Below are 25416 nucleotides of genomic sequence, written 5' to 3'. Positions count from 1 at the left end.
GTGTACCACCAGGGCAAATGTCAACAGAGTTTAAAAGGCAGGGGGGCCAATATTTTAGTATTATGAAAATTAAGTTTTGACCTTGTGGGCTTTCTGAAAGTGTCTCAGGATCACAAATCACACTGTGAGATTTGCTAGGTTAGTTTCCCGAGCTGAATTTCAGTTCACCTGTCTTAGTAAACTGAACATTAATAATTCAATAAGAAAGGTAATGGCTAGTAATAATAGTAACCATAATCAAAATTACTAATGGCTGAGCACAGGAAGGTAAGTTTGGGGGAAAAAAGTAAATTAAGGATCGAATCTATTGGAACAAATTTAATCTAGAACTCAGAAAAAAAGTCAATGTTTAAAGTGTGAGTCTGAGAGTTGCACTTATATAAAACCAACTGAAGCCAGGAAGGGTATGTGTAACAAGAGGGAAGGTCAGAAACTTAAGGAATGCTTACAGTTAACAAGTAGACGAGTAAGAAGAGTAATCAATGCTGTTCCAAACAGAATGGACAGAGACACCAATTCTGACAACTGAAGAAACATTAGAGACAACCTGGGCCAAACAATTTATTTTATGATTAAAGAAACAGAGCCTGAAGAGGCTCAAAACAGTGAAGTGATCTGGCCAAGCCTCTGAGAGAGTCAGATCTTAAAATTTCACCTTTGGGATCCCAACTTAACTTTCTTTCCACAGTAGCACATTTCCAGAGTTAGGAAGCAACTCTTTTACCTGCTAACTACTGAAGAATTAAAATCTAGCATGAGAGACAGATTTCAAGAAGAAAATAGCACATGTATCTCTACTCCTTCAAACTCTGCTCCCCTTGCAGTCTTCACTATGGCAATAAATGGATGGTAACTATAGTCTAACATTTGCTCTTTCCTTTTCTCACATTCCACAATCAATGTATCACCAAAGCCTTCAAAATGTATCCAGAGTCTGACCACGTGAACTGCTAAAATCCTGATCTAAGCCCAGTCTCATCATCTCTTAGATTAGAATTTAACATTTAGAGCATCCCACTGGGCATGGTGGCTCACATCTGTAATCCCAGTGACTCGAGAGGCTGAGGTGGGAGAACTGTTTGAGGCCAAGAGTTCCAAGACCAGCCTGCGCAACATAGTGAGACCCCTTCTCTTAAAAAAAAAAAATTAAAAATTAGCCAGGCAGGGTGGCACATGTCTGAAGTTCCAGCTACTCAGGAGGCTGAGACAGAAGGATTACTTGAGCCCAGAAGTTTGAGACTGCAGTGAGCTGTGATCTCGCCACTGCACTCCAGCCTGGTAATAAGAGTGAGACCCCAACTCTTAAGAAAAAAAAAATTCAAGCATCCTAACTGGTCTTACTGCTCCCACCCCAACACCTCTGCTCTCCCTGCCCCACTGCCCATAGTGTATTTCTATATAGCAGCCAGAGAAAACATATTAAATTATAAATAACATAACCACTCTTCTTCAAAACCCTACAATGACTGGCACTTACTCAACAGTTAAACCCAAAGTTATTAAATGGCTTATGAGGTCCTCTTAAGCCTCATAAGTGGCCTGTCTGCCAATCTTCTTTTTAACCTCATTTTCTGCCATTCCACTCCTACCCACTCCACCATAGCAGCGCAGTCTCTGCTGTTTCTTTTTTTGCACTTGCCCTTCCTCTGCTTGGAATGCATTTTCTCCAAGATGTTAATGGCTCATTTCCTTATTTCCTTTTAGGTTCTACTCAAATATCACTTCCCCCGTCACCTTATACAAAACAGTGAGAACTCTACACCCAGTTAACACTGTATTCCCCTTAACTGCTTTAATTTTCTGCACAGTCTTGCTAACATTCTATATTGGTCCTTTTTTTTTTTTTTTTGGAGACAGAGTCTCACTCTGTTATGCAGTCTGGAGTGCAATGGCGCAATCTCGGCTCACTGCAACCCCTGCCTCCTGGGCTCAAGCAATTCTCCTGCCTCAGGCTCCGGAGTAGCTGGGACTACAGGCACGTGCTGCCATGCCTATCTAATTTTTTCTGTATTTTTAGTAGAGATGGGGTTTTACCATGTTGGCCAGGACGGACTCGATCTCTTGACCTTGTGATCTGCCCGCCTCAGCCTCCCAAAGTGCTGGGATTACAGGCGTGAGCCAACATGCCCAGCCTATATTGGTCTATTGTTGATCCCCTCCACCAGAATGTGGTCTCCTTAAGAACAGGGAATTAATATATTTTGCTCATTATTGTATTCTCAGCATTTAGAACAAATCCTGGCACTCAACAAGTACTCATAAATACCTACAACAGAATGAATGAATGATAGCAAATACTAATATAGTATTAGAGAGTACTCATCTTTTTTGACTTAGGTTCTGTCTCCCTTACTGAAGTCAATCTATTAACTGGCAAAGTTTCTGATCACTGTCTCACAAACTGCTGTGCTTAGATTTTCTCCTATATGTTAAAGAGTATCATTTGTTCATTTCAACAAACATTCACACAGAGGCCCTATCATGTCCCCAGCAATATGAGGCATTGAGGGCAAAAAGATAAAATATTAACTCTGTTAATATTACTTAGTCTTGGGAGATGTTATATCATTTTCAGAAAGAAGTTATTCTGCAAATGAGTGAAACTCCAAGATAATAACAATAAATGTTTTCATAATTATTTCAAAGGCCAAAAATTCAAATAATAGCACACATACTCAAAATGAACTTTACATGAAAATTGTTTGAGTCATGTGAGAACATATATAAAATTTATTTATTTTGAGACAGGATCTCACTTTGTCACCCAGGCTGGAGTGCAGTGACGGGATCATGGCTCACTGAAGCCTCCACTGCCCGGGCTCAAGCAATCCTTTTGCCTCAGCCCCCTAAGTTGCTGGGACTTACAGGTATGCACCATCACACCTAGCTAATATTTGTTTTCGTAGAGATGGAGTTCTGAACTCCTGAACTCAAGCAATCCTCCCACCTGCGCCTCCCAAAGTGCTAGGATTACAGGCATGAGTTACTGTGCTAAGCCTTAACATTTAATTGGCTGCCTCTATTAAGCTTGTAGAGATCAAGACATTATAGTTCACTATATTTGAACCCCTACATGAAATGACATCCCTACCCATTACCTCCCGAGTTCAGTAAGAACTTAGACAAAAATAACCAGTAGCTGAGAAGCTTCGAGCAGGTTTATTAAGGTTGTTTCTCAACACCGTCATTTATATAAATAATCCCTTAGATCCCTCTGACTTTCACAAGATAATATTTTTCAACTGAAACTTATTTTCATTATTTTCTTTAAACATATTTTTGTATACATTGTTGGGCAATAAATTAAAATTCAAAATTTAATTAAAATCTGACTTAAATGTCACTCAGAATGTAAGTATTTCCATCATGAATGATAAATTGATTTGTAGATGATAAATCCCCACAGAAAGGGCATTTGTTTTAAACAGCTGTTCAGTTTGAGAGACTTCAGAAAGTGATCTATTAATGTCATCTGATGCTTTTGATAATAATGGTTTTACTCAGAACAGAACCAAGAGAACAATTGTAACCACTTGAGGTAGTGCCTCATTTTGATTTACAAATGGTTATATACAAAAGAGAAAAAAAGCCCATTAAAAGGAAGCTCAGGCCAGGCACTATGGCTCATGGCTATAATTCCAGCACTTTGGGAGGCTGAGGCAGGAGCATCTCAAGGCCAGGAGTTTGAGACCAGCCTAGGCAACACAGTGAGATCCTCAATTCTACAAAAAAATATTTAAAAAGAGCCAGATGTGGTGTCATGTGCCTATAGTCCTAGCAACTTAGGAAGCTGAGGCAGGAGGATCACATGAGCCCAGGAGTTTAAGGCTGCAGTGAGCTATGACTGCACTCCAACCTGGGAGACAAAGTGACACCCTGACTCAAAAAATAAACAAAAACAGGAGAGACAAGAAGGCAATTATTTTACATCTCAGTTATGTGATGAACACTCCTATTCGTGAGCTTGCATATAAGTATTTCTCAAAGTACAACTACAGAAAGGTTATAGTAGACTACTGATAATTCTGAGATTCAAATGACCCTACCTAGTCATTTGAAAACCAACCTTTTTAAATGATAAAGCAAGCACTGAGAGGTTGCACCGCTGGGCTGTACATGCCCTACCTTCTCTGTGAGAGCAATCCAGCTTATTTTATCTGGTGAAAAGTTAACTAGTAATATTATTAGGCCAGTAAATTCAAATTCTTCCTGAGAAAGGTATCCTGAGATTTTAACCCTGGGTACATAACCAAGAAAAACTGTAACACATTTACCCAAAACTATGAACAGAAATGATCACAACAACATGTCTGTAATAGCATAATACCAGAAACAACCTAAATGTCTATTACAGACAGGATAATAGATAAAAAATTATGGTAATTCACAGAATGGAATATTATACAGCAGTGAAAATGAATGAACTACAACCACATGCAATAAGGACGAATATTAGTAATGTGATCTTTAACAAAAAGTCCCAGAAGACTACATTTAGTATTTTTCATAAAAAAACACAATATATTTATTGTTTAGGTAAACTATATATAATACTTTCTAAAAATACAAAGGATTAAAATAAAGTTTATGATAGTTACCAACTAGGGAGAGGCAAGGAGAAGAGCACATAAAAAGTTAAGTTACTGACAATATTTAAGAAGTTGGGTTCACAGATATTAATTATTTTATTGCTGTATAACTACATACACACAGATATGCAGATTATGCAGGGACCAATGAGGATACTGTCATAAGCCCAGAATTATGATTAACAAAATTCTGTGCAAAGTTGTTAAAAAAAAAAAAAAGTTCAGGGAAAAAAGAATAAAAACAGAAGCATAATTAAAAAGTAAAAGTAGATTTTAAGAGAGTAAGTGAAATGTATACATATATTTATTTACCTGTTTCTTACTAAGTGTGCAAGGTGAAATATTTTGATAATAAAAAGGATACAGGGGCCGGGCACATGGCTCACATCTGTAATCTGAGTACTTTGGAAGGCCGAGGCAGGCGGATCACCTGAGGTCAGCAGTTCGAGACCAGCCTGGCCAACATGGAGAAACCCCATCTCTAGTAAAAATACAAAACAAAGTAGCCAGGTGTGGTGGCACACACCTGTAACCCGAGCTACTTGGGAGGCTGAGGCAGGAGAATGGCTTGAGCCTAGGTGGTGGAGGCTGCAGTGAGCTGAGATCAAGCCACTGCACTCCAGCCTGGGTGACAGAGTGAGACTCAGTCTCCACACTCCCTGCCCACACCGGCCGCCAAAAAAAAAAAAAAAAAAAAAGGATATATGGCTAGAGTCAAAAGAGCGAATTTCTTTTTTCCAGACCTGCCACTAGGTAACTGTATATTCTTAACAGATGACTTTCCAAAACTGGTCAGATGGCTTTTTTTTTTCTTCCTGAAACAAATGGCCTATATCTGACATCATCAGGTACAAAATTTGATGTCATCGGGTATGAAATTTGTTCTCTTTTGGAAGATGTATCATTCCATTCTTGGCTTCCCTTCGTTTCTTGGCCCACCAACGTACCTAACACCTGCTACTATTTGACCCACAAATAAAGCACCTAACTAATCATTCCAGCAGATTCTCTTCATAATTTATAGAGATTATTATAACCACTAAGGACAAACATGAAGCTACACACACCATGGGAGAACAACTGTTTTTATCTGAGATGTGTTTATTTGAGAAATATTCCTTTAAAGAAGACATATTAATTGATACCAACTGTAGCAGTCAGATTTGACTAGGTTATAATAACCAAGATTTTATTCTCTTTCATGTTATACATCCACTGAGCACTGACTGGAGGCTCTGCTCCAAGTCTTCAAGGATCTAGGGTGAAGGAGCTGCCACTATGGCAAGAGGATAAACAGTGGCAAAGTACTACCTATACAAACTCACTCTTAAAGTGTCCATCTATGGGTATTATACGTTACTTTTGCTCAGATTTCATTGGCTAAATCAGGTCACACGGCCATGCCTAATTTCAAGTAGGCAGCAATTCCTATCATATTCCCAAGAAAAAGAATATATCTAAACAATTTTCACAATTTCACAACAATTTGGCATGTGAAGACAAACACTATATTAATTAGCATACTATGATATATTAAAATTCAAGAGTAAACAAAAATAAACACAATTTCTTAAAAAGATTTATACTATAAAAGTCAAACAGCAAAAAAAGTAAAGGTTTAAACCAAATCCCCATCAAAATTCTGAAAGATAGAAAACAAATTATCTACATCCCTTAACAAGTACATAGAAATTTCAAAGACATATTTACTTTTTCCTCTAAAAATCCACATAAAGTAAACTAGGACATTCAAGCTATCCATAGTTAGTCGACAAATCTCCACTATAAAGGAAATAAAGCAGGAATAGACATAGTAATTATAAATTTGTTTAATTATACTTAGGGGAAGGTAACCTACACTAAAAGGTATTAAGGCAGAAATGACACGGGGGGGCTATAACATGCACTATGATGGGGGAAGTGGTCTGGAAGGGTATACAGGCCAAGGTGACCCCACTAAATAATGGAGAGGAAAGTATACTGTAATCAAAATATCTAGAAGTCTTAGAAACTCTCAGCGTGACTCTGCATCCAGCATACATTTAGGTACTAATGAAGAAATTACATTGAAGGAAACAGGGTTCACCCTACAAGCGCAATGGAGGTGGAAGAGATGATGGGCAGAGGCCTGATCATTTGAAAGGTATCTTGATTGATAGATTTACATTCTTCTCTGGAACAGTTTTACAAGAGCTGGTAAGATATGCTGGTGAGAATGAGGCATATTCAATCTCGGGAACAACTGAACTAGAAAAACCTAATCAAGCCTCAGGTATGTGACTTCTGGAGGGTATCACATAATCTTTGATACTAGGTTAAGATTTGATTTAAACATCTCATTTTCTGAAGAATTTTAGATGCCGAAAATTATCAAAATAAGATCTCTCCCTTCATCAGATAATTTTGTCACAATTCACCTAGTTTATATGAATCTTGCGTTAGGAACTAAGGACAGAGAGACTAAAGACATCAGCACTGGCCTCAAGATGAGAAACACTACAGAAAAGCAGACAACAGCAAAGCAGTGTGATGACGACGTATACCCAGGCAGCTCTGGGACCATAAAAGACATCCGACGGGATACCGAGAACAGGGAAAGGCCAGCACATTGCAGAGGCTCAGTAGCTATTAATGTGATCTTCGGGACTTTGGTTGGCAAAGGCCTCGTATTTAGACCAGTATATTATGCAGGGTTCAGTCAAGAGACAGAAACTACACCTGTAATTTTAACAGATAATTTAATAAAAGCTGCTAACCAGGAAAATTGGAGAACTGAAAAGGCAAAAAGGAGGACAAATATCATAGACATAGTAATGCAAAAAGCAACTATGCGTACCAGAGCTGAGAGGAACAAAGAGAAGTCGTAGGAATTATGAAAACTCAGAGGCTTGAAGAAGAAACCCTATGAAACTGGGATCCAGACCTCTGAAAAGAAAACTACATGTCAAGAGCTTGGAGGGGGAACCCTGCAAAGCTGGAACCCAGATTTTTGAGAGGGAGGAAATGGCTAGTTGATGCTGGCATCTATGAGGGGATGTGATGAAGATGGTTTTATGAGTGTGGAAAAACTGCAAACTGGAACCATTTGCCACTCCTGTTCCTACCAGGGTGAAGCTTTTTTGCTGTGAAGACATGAACAGGAAGAGGAAGTAAACAAAAAGGAGAAAAGTCCCTTGTCCCTCCTCTTTTACTCTCCTATCTCCCATTGGTACCATCTATTGGCAAAATGTAACAGGAAACTAGTTATAAAAGAGAAATATAGTCTGTAGGATCCCAGCTCCAACCTCACAAAGCAGTTTCAATGGGTAAGTTTGAAGCTGAAGGAAAACAGCTTAATACCTCTATGATTTTTTTTCTCCATTTAAAATATTTAAGGTAATATTTTGCAAATATTTACAGTTACAAAATCTAGTTAAACTAGGCTGTTTGAGTTTTCTCATGACTTAAGAGGAAATTAAATAATCAATACCAAAATAAGGGTATCTATTTTAATATACCAAACTTTGAAAAGAATGACCCTTCTATCTTCTATAATAAAGGCAATATACAGATCTTACAAAACAGAATCAAAACCTTAAGAATTGGGAGAAAAAAAATTTTCCCCACACCCATGCATACCAAGATGGAAAAATGTTTAAGGCCCAAATGTGGCATTTATGTGAAAACCTGAAATTCTCACTTACTCAAAAATCATCAGAAGAGAAGATTAATGTGGATTAGTGAAAGGACTGAATTGCTAAAATTTTAGATGAATGCCATTTCATTACTTTCAAATATAAGTAGGTTTTTTCTTTAGACCAAATCTTCTTCTAGTAATTTACTTTGATATTTTTATTGCCTGAGATGTTCTGAGTCTTTCTGTAATAGTTAACTTTTTATTAATATTTATCTTGAATCAAACATGCCACATTTCACCAAATCTACAGAATACAACATTACTGAATAAATGAAAGAAAAAATGATGGAAATTAAACTATGACTTAATGTGTCCTTTCATGGACTTTTAAAACTTAGTCAAAGAACTCTCCTATATTAATAACCTAATGCATTGCTAAGGGATATTATCTCAGGATATGTTTTCATTACATTTTGTTGCCAATTGCAGTTACATTGATTTTTAGAGTGCATACAAATATTTTGGTTTTTCAAACTTCTGTTTTTTTCTGGTAGCTTTGTTTACCTTATTATTTACTCAACAAACCCCTTTTTCCAAAGACAGCAAAATGGTGGTCCACTTCTGTTAATTTCAAACTAGTGGACTAAGTAACTTCATTTATTATTATTATTATTTTCAGACAGTCTTCCTCTGGAGGCTCCCAGGTTGGAGTGCAATGGCACAATCTCGGATCACTGCAAACTCCGCCTCCCGGGTTCAGGCGATTCTGCTCCAGCCTCCCGAGTAGCTGGGATTACAGGCACCCGCCACCATACCCAGCTATTTTTTTTTTTTTGTAATTTTATTTTTGTAGAGACAGGGTTTCATCACGTTGGCCAGGCTGGTCTCAAACTCCTGAGCTCAGGTGATCCACCCGCCTCGGCCTCCCAAAGTACTGGGGATTACAGGCATGAGTCACCCCGCACCCGGGCTCATTTATTATTTACAGGATCAGAGGGATAGGGGAATGGAAGAAAGATGGAGAGAAACTGGTACACAGCTTTTATTAGAGATTATGAAAATGTTCTAAAATTAGATTACAGTGATGGTTACACAACGATAAATACGTTAAAAACATTAAATTATACACACTAAGGGTGTGAGCTTTGTAGAACATAAATTGTGTCAATAATTTTTTTTTTTTTAAATAGAGTTTCACTCTGTTGCCCAGGCTGGAGTGCAGTGGCGCAGTCTCAGCTCACTGCAGCCTCCGCCTCCTAGGTTCAAGTGATTCTCCTGCCTCAGCCTTCCAAGTAGCTGGGATTACAGGTGCCCGCCAACACGCCTGGCTAATTTTTGTATTTTTAGTAGAGACGGGGTTTCACCATGTTGGCCAGGCTGGTCTCAAACTCCTGACCACAGCCTCATATGCCCACCTCAGCCTCCCAAAGTGTTGGGATTACAGGCGTGAGCCACCGCACCTGACCAACAAAGGCTCAATTATTTTATCGTAAACTCTGCCTCCTCAAACCAATAAAACAACTAATTGAACATAAGATATTTACAGCACATTCTGATTTTTTTTTTTTCTTTTTTGAGACAGAGTCTCACTGTCGCTCAGGCTGGAGTGCAGTGGTCCCATCTCAGCTCACTGCAATCTCTGCCTCCCGGGTTCAAGCAATTCTCCTGCCTCAGCCTCCCGAGTAGCTGGGATTACAGGCACATACCACCATGCCTGGCTAATTTTTCTATTTTCAGTAGAGAGGGGGTTTTACCACATTGGCCAGGCTGGTCTCAAACTCCTGGCCTCAAGTGATATGCCCGCCTCAGCCTCCCAAAAAGCTAGGATTACAGGTATGAGCCACCATACCCAGCCTCCACTTTTTTATAAAATCTTGGTTTTGAAAAAAACTATTGGAGGATTCTCTAAGTTTAGTTGTCAGAAAACTTTGTCTGTAAATGACCCAACAGTAAATATTTTGGGCTTTGTGGGCTATATACAGTCTCTGTTAAATATTTTTAAGCAACCTTCAAAAATGTAAAGCAATTCTTAGTTCTAGGGATGTATCTCTGGCCCTCGGCTCTAATCACATACAATTTTTTTATTTTGGAAAGCAAGCAGTCCAAACGTAGCCCACAGTAATGATGATATTAACGAGAGGACACCAAACATAAACATAAACATGATCTTGGAGGAATGTATTTCACCTATCATTCTGCTGGTGGAGTTAGGGGGATAGAGGGTTCGACACTGACTAAAATGATTTCCATACCATACATCAGATGTTCTAGATGTGTCTTCTCAGCATCTAAGGTACAGTGATGAAAGAAGAAAGACCTCACACATTTATCAAGAATTCATGAGCTCTTTCATCTTAAAAAAAAAAAAAAAATACTTGAAGGGACAAAGATAATTACAGAAATGATTCATAGATATACACTCTATATCTCTAATCAAAGTTCATATCACCTCCAGTTACAAAAAGAAGAAAACAGGTCATCAATTAGCATTTTAAAAGTAGGACCCCCTGGCCAGGCACGGTGGCTCATGCCAGCACTTTGGGAGGCCGAGGCAGGAGGGTCACCTGAGGTCAGGAGTTCAAGACCAGCCTGACGAACATGGTGAAACCCCGTCTCTACTAAAAGTACAAAAATTAGCTGAGCGTGGTGTTGGGCGCCTGTAATCCCAGCTACTTGGGAGGCTGAAGCAGGAGAATTGCTTCAACCCAGGAGGCGAAGGCTGCAGTGAGCTGAGATGGCGCCACTGCACTCCAGCCTGGGCAACAGAGTAAGACTTCACCTCAAAAAAAAAAAAAAAAAAAAATTAGAGCCCCCTGTACAGGGCTTCCACAGCACTCTAGTATTTCATGAAGTGCTACTTTTTCAAGAGACTGTGACTGTAAAAAATAAATATCATTGAGCCAGGCATCGTGGCTCACGCCTGTAATCCCAGTACTTTGGGAGGTTGAGGCGGGCAGATCACGAGGTCAAGAGATGGAGGCCATCCTGGCTAACACGGTGAAACCCTGTCTCTACTAAAAAAATACAAAAAATTAGCAGGGTATGGTGGCACGCGCCTGTAGTCCCAGCTACTCGGAGGCTGAAGCAGGAGAATTGCTTGAACCCGGAAGGTAGAGGTTGCGGTGAGCCGAGATGTGCCACTGCACTCCAGAATGGGCGACAGAACAAGACTCCATCTCAAAACAAACAAACAAATAAATAAATACTGTTTTTTGAACTTTACACATCTCAAAATGCTAGAGGTTCACAGTGCGAGAAGGTAACCAAGTAGTCCCATTAGCAACCTCCTTTCAGTCCCTTACAGCATGATCCTCCTTAGAATTTCACATAAATCGATCACATAAGGATATGTACTCTTATACATGTAACTTCTTTACTTGGCATAAGAATTCTGAGATTAATCCATGTTGTTCTGTGTATCAGTGGTTTGTTTCTTTTTATTGCTTAAGAGTATTCTACTATGTGGATATGACATATTCTCATTTGCTTGTAAATGAACATTGTTTTCAGTTTGTCAATACTGCAATTAAATTTGCTATGAACATTGTTGTATAATCATTTTATGGACAAATATCTTCCTTTCTGTTGGGTAAATACCTGAGTAAAACTGCTGGGTCACATGGCAGATACATGTTTAACTTTCTAAAGAATTCCTGGTTTTCCAAAACGGCCACACCATTTTGTATTCCCACCAGCAATGCGTTCCAGCGATCCAAATCTTCATAAACAAAAGTATTACCTTTTAAATTTTAGCCACTCTGATGAACAGTGTATCACTGTAATTCTAATTTGTATATTCCTGGTGACTAATGTCGCCAATCATCTTTTCACGTATCCATTTCATTGAGGACTCCAATCACACTTATGTTAAATCATTTGGCTGTGTTGTTTGGTTTCTGGCTGCTCTGTTCTTTTCCCATAGTTTTCTCCTCTGTGCTTTAAATATATACTCCTTACAACAACCACTCTCAGGTGAATACCATCAAGACGGTACACACTATAGGATATCACTTCCATAGGTTTGCTCTTTACTTGAGTCCCTAAAAACAGAAAATATTTTTCTTTATGTTTCACAAATGAACTTCAACAATTTCCTTGAAAACAAAATTACCGGGCTGGGAATTTGGTCCTACCTTTAGTTTCATCAAGCACCATGGAAAAGCAATAAAGCATATTCAAGGACTCAGGAAATCCTCACAAATATGAGACAGGATCAAGGTATATAAAAAAGGTGCAGAACTGGGCAAAAGCATTACTTGGTTATGAGGAAATTTTCAGACACCAAACTTTTGTCTATTTATATATATCACAAATAGGTTTGCCAACCTATTAATTGCTGAATGTCTATACATTTTATTAATATTTGCTGTACATTTATCCATAAAAATTAAAGAGTTTAAAACTGTCCTTAAATATATATCAATGTTAAATAAAAATAAAATTGCTTTTTTCTCAAAGATGAGATATTTGATAACGGTACATTATCTTCCCTATGCCAATCATTAAAATAATTATTCCACAAAGTGGATAATTCATTCATCAATTTACTGTTAAAATAACATGAATAACATCACTATATACCTAGCTTTATGGAGTTTACAGAGTCTTTACATCCATAATTTTATTTGACTCTTAAAACAATTCTATTAAGTAAAAAAGATAATTTACCATTCCTGTTATATAAAGGAGAAAACGAAAGCTCAAAACTTAAGACTCACCCAAGAATCACTATTTAGTAAACCCTGATAAGACAAAATGCAAATCCTGTGTGTTCCTTCACTAACCTCACACAAATAAGTTGGTTTATGTGTAGATTATGAATGAAACACAAACTGCCTTTCCTTTCAATTTTTGTGAAATTAAGCAATATTTCTGAATAGTCAGAACCCTCAATAATCTTTTTCAAAAGAAAACCTACACCTAAAAGCAATTTTAGCAGTATCAAATTATATGAAAGTTAACAAATCACACTTACTATGCTACCAAAATGTGTTTGACAAATTATTTCCTAATGAGATCAACTTATCTGATTTTTCTCTTATGTATTTTTAAACTAGGTTTATAGAAACTGGGCATGGTGCCATGCACCTATCATCCCAGCTACTTGGGAGGCTGAGGTGGGAGGACTGTTTGAGCCTAGGAGTTCAAGAACAGCTGGACAGCATAGCAAGACCCTGTATCAATTTAAAAAAAAAGTTTTTATTTTTAAAAACTAGGTTTATTTAAAGCAGATAATACTTTCAATAGTACTTCTACAGGAGACCTATAAGTATTCCTCCTTCCTCCTTTGGTAGGCCTGTGAATCTCTCTCCTTTGGCAGAATCAAAAAGACAAATTCCAGACTCAATTCCACAATTAGTAAGGAAAATTTTTCTACTCCTGGTTACATTTCAACACTTCTGAGAAGAGATTTCAGACACGGGGAAGGCCAAAAAGCCTCTAGCAAATACCTTCCATTGCTATCCACCTTTCCTAGACTGACCAGTGTATTTTTAAATGAAATCAAATTATTTAAAATTATTAACCAACTCTTTTTAAGAACAGTACTGGCAAGTGTCAGACATTCCACCAGAGAACTAGGCCACATCCATTTATTGTATGAACACAGATGTTACCCTTCCTACACAGCAGGCCATTTTAGTCATTTCTTTTATAAGCAGTATGACCCAGTCCCTCATATAAGGGAAAGTAAAATATCCATCTGAAAACCTCCCTTAGTTCTAGGTGTAATAAATCACAGCCACTATCATATATCTCATATATTACTATGTCTAGTGTATCGCAGTATCTGGGACAAACAGACATCAAGTAAAAATCATCTCTGAAAAACAAGTGAAATTATAAGTGGCTTAAGCAGCACTGTCTCACATTTTTAAAAAAATCAGTTTGTAGTACCCCATGCTTGTTTAAATTGTTTGACTAAGGCTAACACCCACAGTGTGATCCTTTTTAATAAATCAGTCAGATTTTCAACTAGGGATATAATATACCCATAACTCTGGACAATCGGAGGTAGTAAATATTAATATGTTATCAGTGGTCTTACAAGGATTTAACCAAGATTACAGATAGCTCAATACCATCAATTATCAGGAAGGTACACAAACATATGCAACTTCTGTTAAATATCTGGATCTTTTTCTCTTTTTTCTGAGTAGAAAGATATTGACTAACTACATAAGTCAACGGAATTTTAATAGTTATAAAACACCTACGCATATTTTAACCTTATTTCCTTTTCTTTCCTCATTTCATGACATTTCTAATTAAACACCTTTGCTCTTACTTTTTTCGCTGTAATTCAGTATGTCCTCCAAGTCAAGCACAGAGACTTCTAGCAAAGTAGTAGTTCCTTTGTTATTAAGAAATCTTATAGCTGTGTGTGATGGCTCACGTCTGTAATCCCAGGATCATGAGGTGAGGAGTTCAAGACCAGCCTGGCCAATATGGTGAAACCTCATCTCTACTAAAAATACAAAAAAATTAGCTGGGTGTGGTGGCGTGCGCCTGTAGTCCCAGCTACTCCAGAGGCTGAGGCAGGAGAATCTCTTGAACCCGGGAGGCAGAGGTTGCAGTGAGCTGAGATTGCACCACTGCACTCCAGCCTGGGCGACAGAACGAGACTCCATCTCAAAAAAAAAAAAAAAAAAAAAAATAGAATGGGAGAAAAGAGTACAATTACAACTTAAGAGGTGAGAAACTACTCACAATTCTCAGTCCCTCTTATCAATCCAGTAACTTAGTGTTCCATATGTGTAATTACCTATCCTGGCATGTGAGTCACAGCAGAAGCAAAGTTGAAATCTCTAGAAAATAAACTTCAATAAAACCTTTATAATGAGCTGGGCACAGTGGCTCGTTCCTATAATCCCAGCACTTTGGGAGGCCAAGGCAGGAGGATCGCTTGAGCCCTGATTTCAAGACCAGCCTGGACAACACAGTAAGTCCTCATCTTTACTTTAAAAAAAAAAAAAAGGCCGGGCACGGTGGCTCAAGCCTGTAATCCCAGCACTTTGGGAGGCCAAGGCAGGAGGATCACGAGGTCAGGAGATCGAGACCATCCTGGCTAACACCGTGAAACCCCGTCTCTACTAAAAAATACAAAAAACTAGCCGGGCGAGGTGGTGGGCACCTGTAGCCCCAGCTACTCGGGAGGCTGAGGCAGGAGAATGGCGTAAACCTGGGAGGCGGAGCTTGCAGTGAGCTGAGATCTGGCCACTGCACTCCAGCCCAGGCGACAGAGCAAGACTCCGTCTCAAAAAAAAAAAAAAAAAAAAAAATCCCTTATAGTGACTGGTAGGGATACTCAGAGAATAACAGGAGGCCTAAATTTACCAAAAGAAAGCATGCATTTAAAAATGTATACGTCAAGAAACACTAGTCTGCTATCTAACACAAGTAAGAAATGTCACACTCCAGTATGATATTTTAGGGAAAGAGTGAGTTTACAAACAGTCCAAGTCTATTTCATCTAGGCTGCATCTATATGAATGGCCTAGGAAAAGTTCAATAGGAAAAAAAATGAGCTTGCGGAAGGGAAGGAAATATTTCTCTATTCAACACAGAACCGTAGATTAGGACTACTGTTCCTTTTATTCCGAGGGAAAACTGGAAGATGGTATTCTGAATCCACCTAAGTTATAAAGAAAATCAGGAGATCACTATCTTTAGATGTGGCTGTATCTTCCCATGCATTTTTGTGGCTAGATGTTAGGAAGTGACTGAACTGTTCCCTCTTGTTCCCTCTTTCAAAGGTAGGAAATGAGAGGTTATCCTGAGGTCAGGAGCTTCTAATGTGGCTCTTGATTTAAATTGTGTGAACTTGCTCTACTCCAGGATGAAAGCAATCATGACCAGATCAATGTGCTCTGCAGCTGGCCAGTCAGCTGCTCCAGAGGAGGCAGCCAGCAAAAGAGCTCTGGAGCCCTCTCTGGGCACTGTGCCTCCTAAAATTTGAGCACAGGCCAATCTTGTTGCCACTCATTCTTAAAAGGTATTTTCAGTTCCCTAATAAGTAAAATAAATCTAAGTAGGAAATATCCTCCTTTTAATATTCCAATTGTTGATGTGTTCCACATTTTCGTCTAACATTCACTACAAAATGAAGTACTTTGACACTTCGATATGAAACCATAATACTGGCTCCAGACTCTGCCTTAGAAGCATCAGCTGATTCCTTGGAAGAAGAAATTTAAAAAGAAGCTACTCTAAGATAGAGAGATGGACAGGCACAATGAATAAGGCTGGAAAGGAGCACAATAGAGTCCCAAACCCTAAGTAACTATAAAGTCTTCTTTAAAGAAACAGTTTGAATACAAAATGTCATGATAGTTGCTGGAAGCTACAAGTGGTATTATGAAATGGCTGTCTTACTCAATTTTACTACAAAATCCACGTTAAAGTTTGAAAAAAGGCTTCAGTACCACTACTAACTTTCAAGTTAGAACTCAAAAAAGTAGGTCTGTGATAGGTGTATTCACCAAAAAACAAGAATTTAGTGAATCAAATAACTCAGGACCCGTCCACTAATCAAATTGGTAATTCAAACAATCACAAAAAAAAAGTATATATCTATATACATATCTATATAACTATGTACCTTAAACATGTTAAAACACTCAAATTCACTAATTTTTTGCTGTGAGATGAAGCCCTGTATTCATGAAAGGAGTTCTTTACATAAACCAACACGGTCTCTACCATTTCTGGTTGATTTCTTTAAAAGTAAAGAAAAAACTTGGCCGGGCGCGGTGGCTCAAGTCTGTAATCCCAGCACTTTGGGAGGCCGAGACAGGCGGATCACAAGGTCAGGAGATCGAGACCATCCTGGCTAACATGGTGAAACCCCGTCTCTACTAAAAAACATACAAAAAACTAGCCAGGTGAGGTGGCGGGCGCCTGTAGTCCCAGCTACTCGGGAGGCTGAGGCAGGAGAATGGCGTAAACCCGGGAGGCAGAGCTTGCAGTGAGCTGGGATCCGGCCACTGCACTCCAGCCTGGGCGACAGAGCAAGACTCCGTCTCAAAAAAAAGAAAAAACTTGACAACACTAAGAAAAAGGAAAAAACCAAATTAAGTATTTCTTATAAATGAAAATTGTGCTGAGCAATCTTTCTATCAGCCCATCTAGTTATCCTAATAATGTCATAGATACATCTCATGTATATGTGGTAAGGATTTCTTTTAAAAAATAATAATAATAAGGTTGGCTGGGCACAGTGACTCATGCCTGTAATCCCAGCACTTTGGGAAGCCAAGATGGGCAGATCACTTGAGGTCTGGAGTTTGAGACTAGCCTGGACAACATGGAGAAACCTAGTCTCTACTAAAAATACAAAAATTATCCAGGTATGATGATGCACGCCTGTAGTCCTAGCTACACTTGGTGGCTGAGGCATAAGAATCACTTGAACCTGGGAGGTGGAGGTTGCAGTGAGCCAAGATGGGGCCACTGGACTCCAGCCTGGGCGAGACTCTGTCTCAAAAATAAAATAAAATAAAACATAAAATAAATAAAATAAAATAAAAAATAAAATAAAATAAAATAGGCCTGGTGCGGTGGCTCACACCTGTAATCCCAGCACTTTGGGAGGCTGAGGTAGGCGAATCACAAGGTCAGGAGTTCAAGACCAGCCTGACCAATATGGTGAAACCCCATCTCTACTAAAAATACAAAAATTCGTGGTGGCGCGGCCCTGTAGTCCCACCTACTCAGGAAGCTGAGGCATGAGAATCACTTGAACCCAGGAGGGAGACGTTGCAGTGAGCCAAGCTCGCACCACTGCACTCCAGCCTGGGTGACAGAGGATGACTCTGCCTCGAAAATAAACAGAAAATGACTAGTACATATTGATATCAATGTACAATTTTTCTCTAAATAAGTTAGATTTAAGTTTAGACACTTCCCCTAACCATCAGTTCCTCTATCAACATAAGGAAAATGCCTATAAATTCAAGGAAAAAAAGTACTTAAAAACCATTAATATGACTTTTAGGTAAAACACATTCTAACTACTAAAAGATTTGATCCTGTATTATTTTCTCCTTTTAGTAAAATATGCTTTAATAAGATAATGAAAAAATACAGTTAACTTTTCACACTATATAATTATCTAGCAATCGTGTTAAAATATAAGATATAAAAATATTAATAATTTATATGATAAATTATATATATAAGATATTAAAATATAAAATATAAGGTGCTTGAAAATATGTTCTTTTAGGAGTTATAAAAGCCAGCAGTTGGCCGGGCGCGGTGGCTCAAGCCTGTAATCCCAGCACTTTGGGAGGCCGAGACGGGCGGATCACGAGGTCAGGAGATCGAGACCATCCTGGCTAACACGGTGAAACCCCGTCTCTACTAAGAAATACAAAAAACTAGCCGGGCGAGGTGGCAGGCGCCTGTAGTCCCAGCTACTCGGAAGGCTGAGGCCGGAGAATGGCATGAACCCGGGAGGCAGAGCTTGCAGTGAGCTGAGATCCGGCCACCGCACTCCAGCCTGGGCAACAGAGCGAGACTCCGTCTCAAAAAAAAAAAAAAAAGCCAGCAGTTGGGCCGGGTGCAGTGGCTCACGCCTGTAATCCCAGCACTTTGGGAGGCACAGGCAGGCAGATCATAAGGTCAGCAGATCGAGACCATCCTCTGGCTAACATAGTGAAACCCCATCTCTACTAAAAATACAAAAACAATTAGCCAGGCATGGTGGCAGGCACCTGTAGTCCCAGCTACTCGGGAGGCTGAGGCAGGAGAATGGCATGAACCTGGGAGGTGAAGCTTACAGTGAGCCAAGATCGTGCCACTATACTCCACCCTGGGCAACAGAGCGAGACTCCGTCTCAAAAAAAGAAAAAAAAAAATCAGCAGTTGAGAACACATGAACTAATCCTTCCTTTCCTTACTGTACATCTGTCTAGACAGAACTGGTACTCCCCACACCACACACACAGCCCTCCTATGTATCTTTTATATAACAACTCCTTAACTGTTTCTTTAAGCACAAGACTATGAACACCCTAGGGAAGGATATTTTGCTGTTTTTGTTTTAAAATTCCCATTTATTTGTGAAGGAACTGGCTCTAAGAAGCCCCGAGTGTAAGAGCTGGACAGAAGGACAAAACGGAGGGCATTTTAAAAATAAGTCCTTGCAGAGTAACTTATAAATAAGGAAGACACAAATCTTATCAAGAGTTCAGGATATTCTGCAAATTTAATCAAAATGTACATGAGAAAATTGGAATGTATGTCAGGCAATGTTTTCTTCCAACTCCTACTAACAGCAAGATTTGATTAGCAATTGCATATTGCTTTAATTTTTTATTTGATTCACACCAAAGTCTTATGAATTGGTATTACCCAACCCATTTTACAAAAGAGAAAACATTCCAAAATGTGAATACATTTACCTGAAATGACACAGCTAGCAAGCTTTGCCATTTCCAACAAAGCCTATGGCTCCAACCAGTCACAGAAGTTACCTGTGAGTAGATTCCAGAAATGGAATTTAATGAGTTACTACAGCTTGAGAGAAACAGCCTGTAAGAATATCCAATTCAGAGTAAGATCAAAGGTAGGATAGACAACCCACTTGATTTTGCTCTAAAGCAGAGATTCTCCAAGTATGTGGGGTCTGGGGATCCTTTATGGGAGCATCCTGAAGTAAAAACTATTTTTGTAAAATATTAAGTTATTTGCCTTTTTACACTTCTCTCACACGAGTGTACAATGGAGTTTTCCAGAGACCACACTGAATATTGTAATAAACTAAAAGGCAAAAGCAGATGTGTGAATCCGGCTGTTTTCTATTCAGCTAGACATTAAAGAGACTTGCAAATATGTAAAACAATGCTATTCTCATATTTTTGAAAATAGTTTTTTAAGATTTGTTAATTTTAAGATTCGTTAACTTCGTAATATTTGTTATTTTTAAGTAAATTACAATTGTTTGTAACCTAAAAGTTCTGTTTTCATATTCTGTTTCAGTAACATTTAAGAGTATAAAGAGGTCCTGAGACCAAAAAGGTTGAAAACTCACTACCCTAAAGCTATTCTCAACCAACCCTCAGATCTGAAATCAGGTCTTCTAAATTGATTTACTTACCAGGATCAAGTTGGCTATGTAAATAAAAACTTCCTGGGTTTCATCGTATCATAAACTTCTTAAGGAAAGAAACATTTTTTAAAAAATCTTTATGTCCCTTCCTGCCCCCACTGCATCACTCACATCCCCCCCTTAAAACATTGTTATATCAAGCCAGATTATTTCTCATTATGTACTTCTAAGTTAACATTTATACTTTATCCTCTAATTAGCATAAGAGATTCTACAATACCAGATTATCGCAAAATGAACTGCTGAAAAGATCAGACTTCACACGGTGAGATATGATGACCCACTGACATAAAGATATCCTGTGAAGCCCAGCTAATTATTCACCCTTTAACCACCTCCTAACTCCAACAATAAAAAATTAAAACAGCATTTTAAGGGGCCTCAAAATTTTAACAGGAAGAATTAAATATATATTTAAATATTTAAAAGGCCACATTTGACAGCTACTGTTAAGAATGAAATTTCAGCTGGGCACAGTGGCTCAAGCCTGTAATCGCAACACTTTGGGAGGCTGAGGTGGGCGGATCACCTGAGGTCGGGAGTTCGAGGCCAGCCTGACCAACATTATAATCCCAGCTATTCAGGAGGCTGAGGCAGCAGAATCGCTTGAACCCAGGAGGCGGAGATTGTGGTAAGCCGAGATCAGGCCATTGCACTCCAGCCTGGGCAACAAGAGCAAAATTCCGTCTCAATAATAATTAAAAAAATGAAATTTCATTTCCCTTCAAAAATAACTGAATTATCACATGACATATTTTTCAGTCATGACCAAATAGTATTATGTATCGCCTTTTATGTTTTTAAACTGCAAATCTCATAAAATCACCTACTTTCTAAATATTCATGTAGGTTTCATTAAGAATGTTATTAGCATACTTGGCACAAGGTAAATATGATTTGCTTATCATGTTAAAAAGACGGGGGAGGGAGAAAGAGAGAGAGACACAGAGAAAGAGAGAGAGAGAGAGAGAGAGAGAGAGAGAGTGTGTGTGTGTGTGTGTGTGTGTGTGAGAACAACTTTTCTAGTCTTTCTCTCCAAGAGGCATCTGAACTGGACAAATGCTATTTTGTCATTCTGTAATCTATGACAATAATATTTATAACATTTTTTAAAAACTAACACTACTAAAGCCTTTATAAGACAAATTCCACTAAGTAGTGGCCAACTTTCCTTGGCAACAGTAGACGACTTGGCAACATATTAAAAATGCCAGCATTTTTCAATCTTCTGGTAACGGTTTTCTTTGGGGGAAGAAGAGCTGTGAAGGAAAAAAAATCTCTCCCTTATATGGCCAGTTAATTTCAAAGATACTGAAAAAAGACCTCAAAATAGAGTCTTCCTAGGGCCAAATCAACTGATCTCAAAACTATAAAACTACCATTATCTTCGGAAAAGCTTTTTTGTGATTTGGTGACGGGTAGGAGGCACTCTAATCCTCCTTCACGTTACTTGCTAAGTGGAAAATTAGAAATTGCTCACATACCAATCCTAACAGGAAGGCAGCATAACAATGAACCAATTTCCAAGCATACTCTACCATCTTTATAAGATCTAAGGTAAAGGCCAAGTTGTAGATTTTCACCAAAACAGTAAGAAAAGGTATACCTGAATAACCAACTGAAAAAGACTCCACAGCCACAACTTTTTTTCAGAGGTTTTCATTTTTATTTGTAGAACTATTCTTCTAATTTGACTTATTTAGGAAACCTCAGTATATTATAAATAGAAAAAAATAAAGTATTAACACAAAGTGAAGAAAAAGAGAGTAAAACATGCATATACATTACAAACGACAGTCTTTAAACCATGTTGAAAGATTTCCTATGAGGATATAGAAAAACATTTAAAAACAGTAATATTTGAATTAACCAGAATTCTGACAAATAGGATACTGTTTAGGCTATCTGAATTTTCCATTAGGTGAATTAAATGGATTCTAGTTTACCAAAGATTGGCTATATGAGCCTAGATTCTCTCTTTGCTTCATTATTGCTTACTATCTGTTCAGTCTTCCCAAAAGCTTAGAGGTTAACACATCCCTACATTTAATTAACACCTACAGTGAAATGTTAATTATGGTACACACAACTTTGGCACTAGTGATAAAGGGTTTATACAGCACATAGGAAGTTCTCTTTCTTTAAGAGAAACCGAGAGTAAGTTCTAGGGTAAGCCTAACCTAGGTTTAAATCCTGATTCCTTCATTTGAACACTGAAGAGAGCGAGAAGTACGACACTGAGAAAACCGCATTAGTCTCCTCTTCAGAGAAAGTAACTAACAAAGCCAGGTGCGGTGGCTCCCAAAGTGCCTGTATTCCCAGCACTTTGGGAGGCCTAGGCAGGCAGATCACCTGAGGCCAGGAGTTGGATACCAGCCTGGCCAACATGGTGAAATCCTGTCTCTACCAAAAATACAAAAAATTAGCCGGGCATGGTGGCGGGCACCTGTAATTGCAGCTACTAGGGAGGCTGAGGCAGGAGAATCTCTTTGAACCTGGGAGGCGGAGGTTGCAGTGAGCCAAGATTGCACCATTGTACTCTAGTCTAGGTGATAAGAGCAAAATTCCATCTCAAAAAAAAAAAAAAAAAAAGAGAGAGAGAAAGGAATTAACAATTACCTCAATGGCTGGGCACAGTGACACATGCCTGTAATCCCATCACTTTGGGAGGCCAAGGCGGACAGATCACAAGGTCAGGAGATCAAGACCAGCCTGACCAATATGGTGAAACCCTGTCTCTACTAAAAATACAAAAATTAGCTGGGTGTGATGGTGCATGCCTGTAGTCCCAGCTACTCAGGAGGCTGGGGCAGGAGAATCGCTTGAACCCGAGAGGCGGAAGTGGGAGTGAGCCAAGATCCCGCCATTGCACTCCAGCCTGGGCGACAGAGCGAGACTCCATCTCAAACAACAAAAAACAACAACAAAAAACAATTACTTCAAAAGGATGTGAGATCTAAATCAGAATGCATGTATTGTACCTAACACACAGTAAGCATTTAACATATACTATTTTTGTCACTGTATACTCCCAAATTATGAACATCCAATTTATGTACTGTATATAAAACTGCAAGCTATGTATCACTAACCTTTTCCCCAATCACAGCCAAAATGAGAAATTAAGTAACTTTTATGGAGTAACATGGCAGCCAAATTGGTAAAATTATTATTTCTAAGAAAATATTATCAAATTCAGATAACTAATCTGCAAACAGATTTTCCCACTAGACAATTCTTACATGAAGAATGTCATGAACTGAATAGCTCTGTGAACAGCCTTTATTTTGCACATGCATAGAAAAACTGTGAAGTAAAAATCTCTGGGGCCAACAGGTCATTCTTCACCTAGGCTTACAAGAACTTTGTGTTCTGACCCCACTACTTTTCAGCTCCATCTCCAGAGATACACAGTGAGTAAGCGCTTCATTGCCTCAAAGAAATTATTTGTAGCTTCTATTCCCTTAAGGTGCTTTGCTCAGACCTCTTAACTTTGTACAAGCATATCCCTCTACCAGGAACAATTAACCCCTTCCCCTTCATCCCATTCTCTGACCTCTTGGCAAATTCTTATACTTCCTTTATAAATTTAGTCAAATGCCCCTTCTTCCTAAGAAGCAACACCGGAGATCTCACGACTCTGTGGAAACCAGGAAAAGGGGGGGAACTAATTTACTTCTCAACTGAAGTAAAATAAGTTCAGATGGGCTGAATACCAGTCAAGCAGTAAGCTTTCAAACAAGTGAGGTCATCAGGAGAGCCCATCAGAAATAAATGAAGCAACACAGCGCTACAGCCACTCCAAAGGCAGAAAGGTACTATACTTGGGTCTACTGTAATGCACAAATATATCCTAGTCCATCCCAATCCTAATCCACCTAAGACTTTCTCCACATCAGCACCAGCTCATCTCAGCACTGCTGAATAGTCAGTCACACAACAGAGCAGTCTGATCAGCGAACCCAAATGGGCCTCAACACTGGCCAATAATCTTACTCTATTTCTCTGTTGTTTGGTCTCCCACTCTTCCCTATGTATACTTCAAACCAGCTCCAATATCCACAATTATATCATGACCCTTTCCCTAACCCATACTGTGTGCCTGTGTGTATACATATACACACAAAAATGAGTTAAACGTAGAGCTTTCAGGTAGAAATTTCCTCAACTAACCTACACCAGTTATCTTCACTGCTTCTGCCTATAATTCTAGGAGTTTGACCAGTCCTTCATCATCCTAAAAACATTTTCCTTGGCTTCTCTATAACAATATCCTGGTTTTCTTCCAACCTCTCTGGCCACCCCTTTGTAAATTTATTCCACCCTTTTACCCCACCCTCAGCCACACATACACACACCAGTGTGGCCTAAGTCCTGGCACAAGCATTTTTCTTCTATGTTTCCTCCTTAGGCAGGCTCATTCTGGGTGGACAACATCTATACGCAGTAACTCCCAAATTTCCATCTCTGATCCTAACCTTTTTTTTTTTTTTTGAGACAGAGTTTTGCTCTTGTTGCCTAGGCTGGAGTGCAATGGCACGATCTCGGCTCACCACAACCTCTGCATCCTGGGTTCAAGTGATTCTCCTGTCTCAGCCTCCTGAGTAGCTGGGATTACAGGCACCCACCACAACGCCTGGCTAATTTTTTGTATTTTTAGTAGAGATGGGGTGTCACCATGTTGGCCTGGCTGGTCTCGAGCTCCTGACCTCAGGTGATCCACCTGCCTTGGCCTCCCAAATTGCTGGTATTACAGTGATCCTGACCTCTTTATGAAGCTTCAGACTCACCTATCCAACTGCCTACTTGGGCATGTCTGACACCGAATTGTTAAAGTCAGACCTCACTCCTCAGGAGAAAAAATTGAAAGTCAAACTATTAACCAAGAGAATGCACTGTCTTTGCAAACTAGTCTAAGAATCAGACTTTTTATAAATATATGTTCAAGTTTCTTGTGGTTCTAAATGGACACTGAGAACTGAAACTGTCTACACTGAGTTTACAATCTATATTAACTATCACTATACAACTGTCTTCAACAACATGACTTTGCTATTCCAGGAAACTCTTGCTCAGGCAGATAAGAGTTACAAAAAACT

The 25416-nt window shown here is 38.9% G+C and overlaps 1 protein-coding gene and 1 pseudogene across 2 annotated transcripts in view; both read right to left on the bottom strand.

The window, feature by feature from the left end:
• Positions 1-25416, bottom strand: part of LOC105483660 (cyclin dependent kinase 17) — a 115485-nt gene that overhangs the window by 66502 nt on the left and 23567 nt on the right. The window lies entirely within an intron of this gene.
• LOC139356673 (small nuclear ribonucleoprotein Sm D1 pseudogene) overlaps positions 11947-25416 on the bottom strand; it is a 32681-nt pseudogene continuing 19211 nt past the window's right edge.

The sequence above is a fragment of the Macaca nemestrina genome, chromosome 10, assembly GCF_043159975.1.
Source record: "Macaca nemestrina isolate mMacNem1 chromosome 10, mMacNem.hap1, whole genome shotgun sequence".
Taxonomy (NCBI): domain Eukaryota; kingdom Metazoa; phylum Chordata; class Mammalia; order Primates; family Cercopithecidae; genus Macaca; species Macaca nemestrina.
Note: the sequence above shows the minus strand (reverse complement) of the source record. Positions and strands in the feature narration are given on the sequence as shown.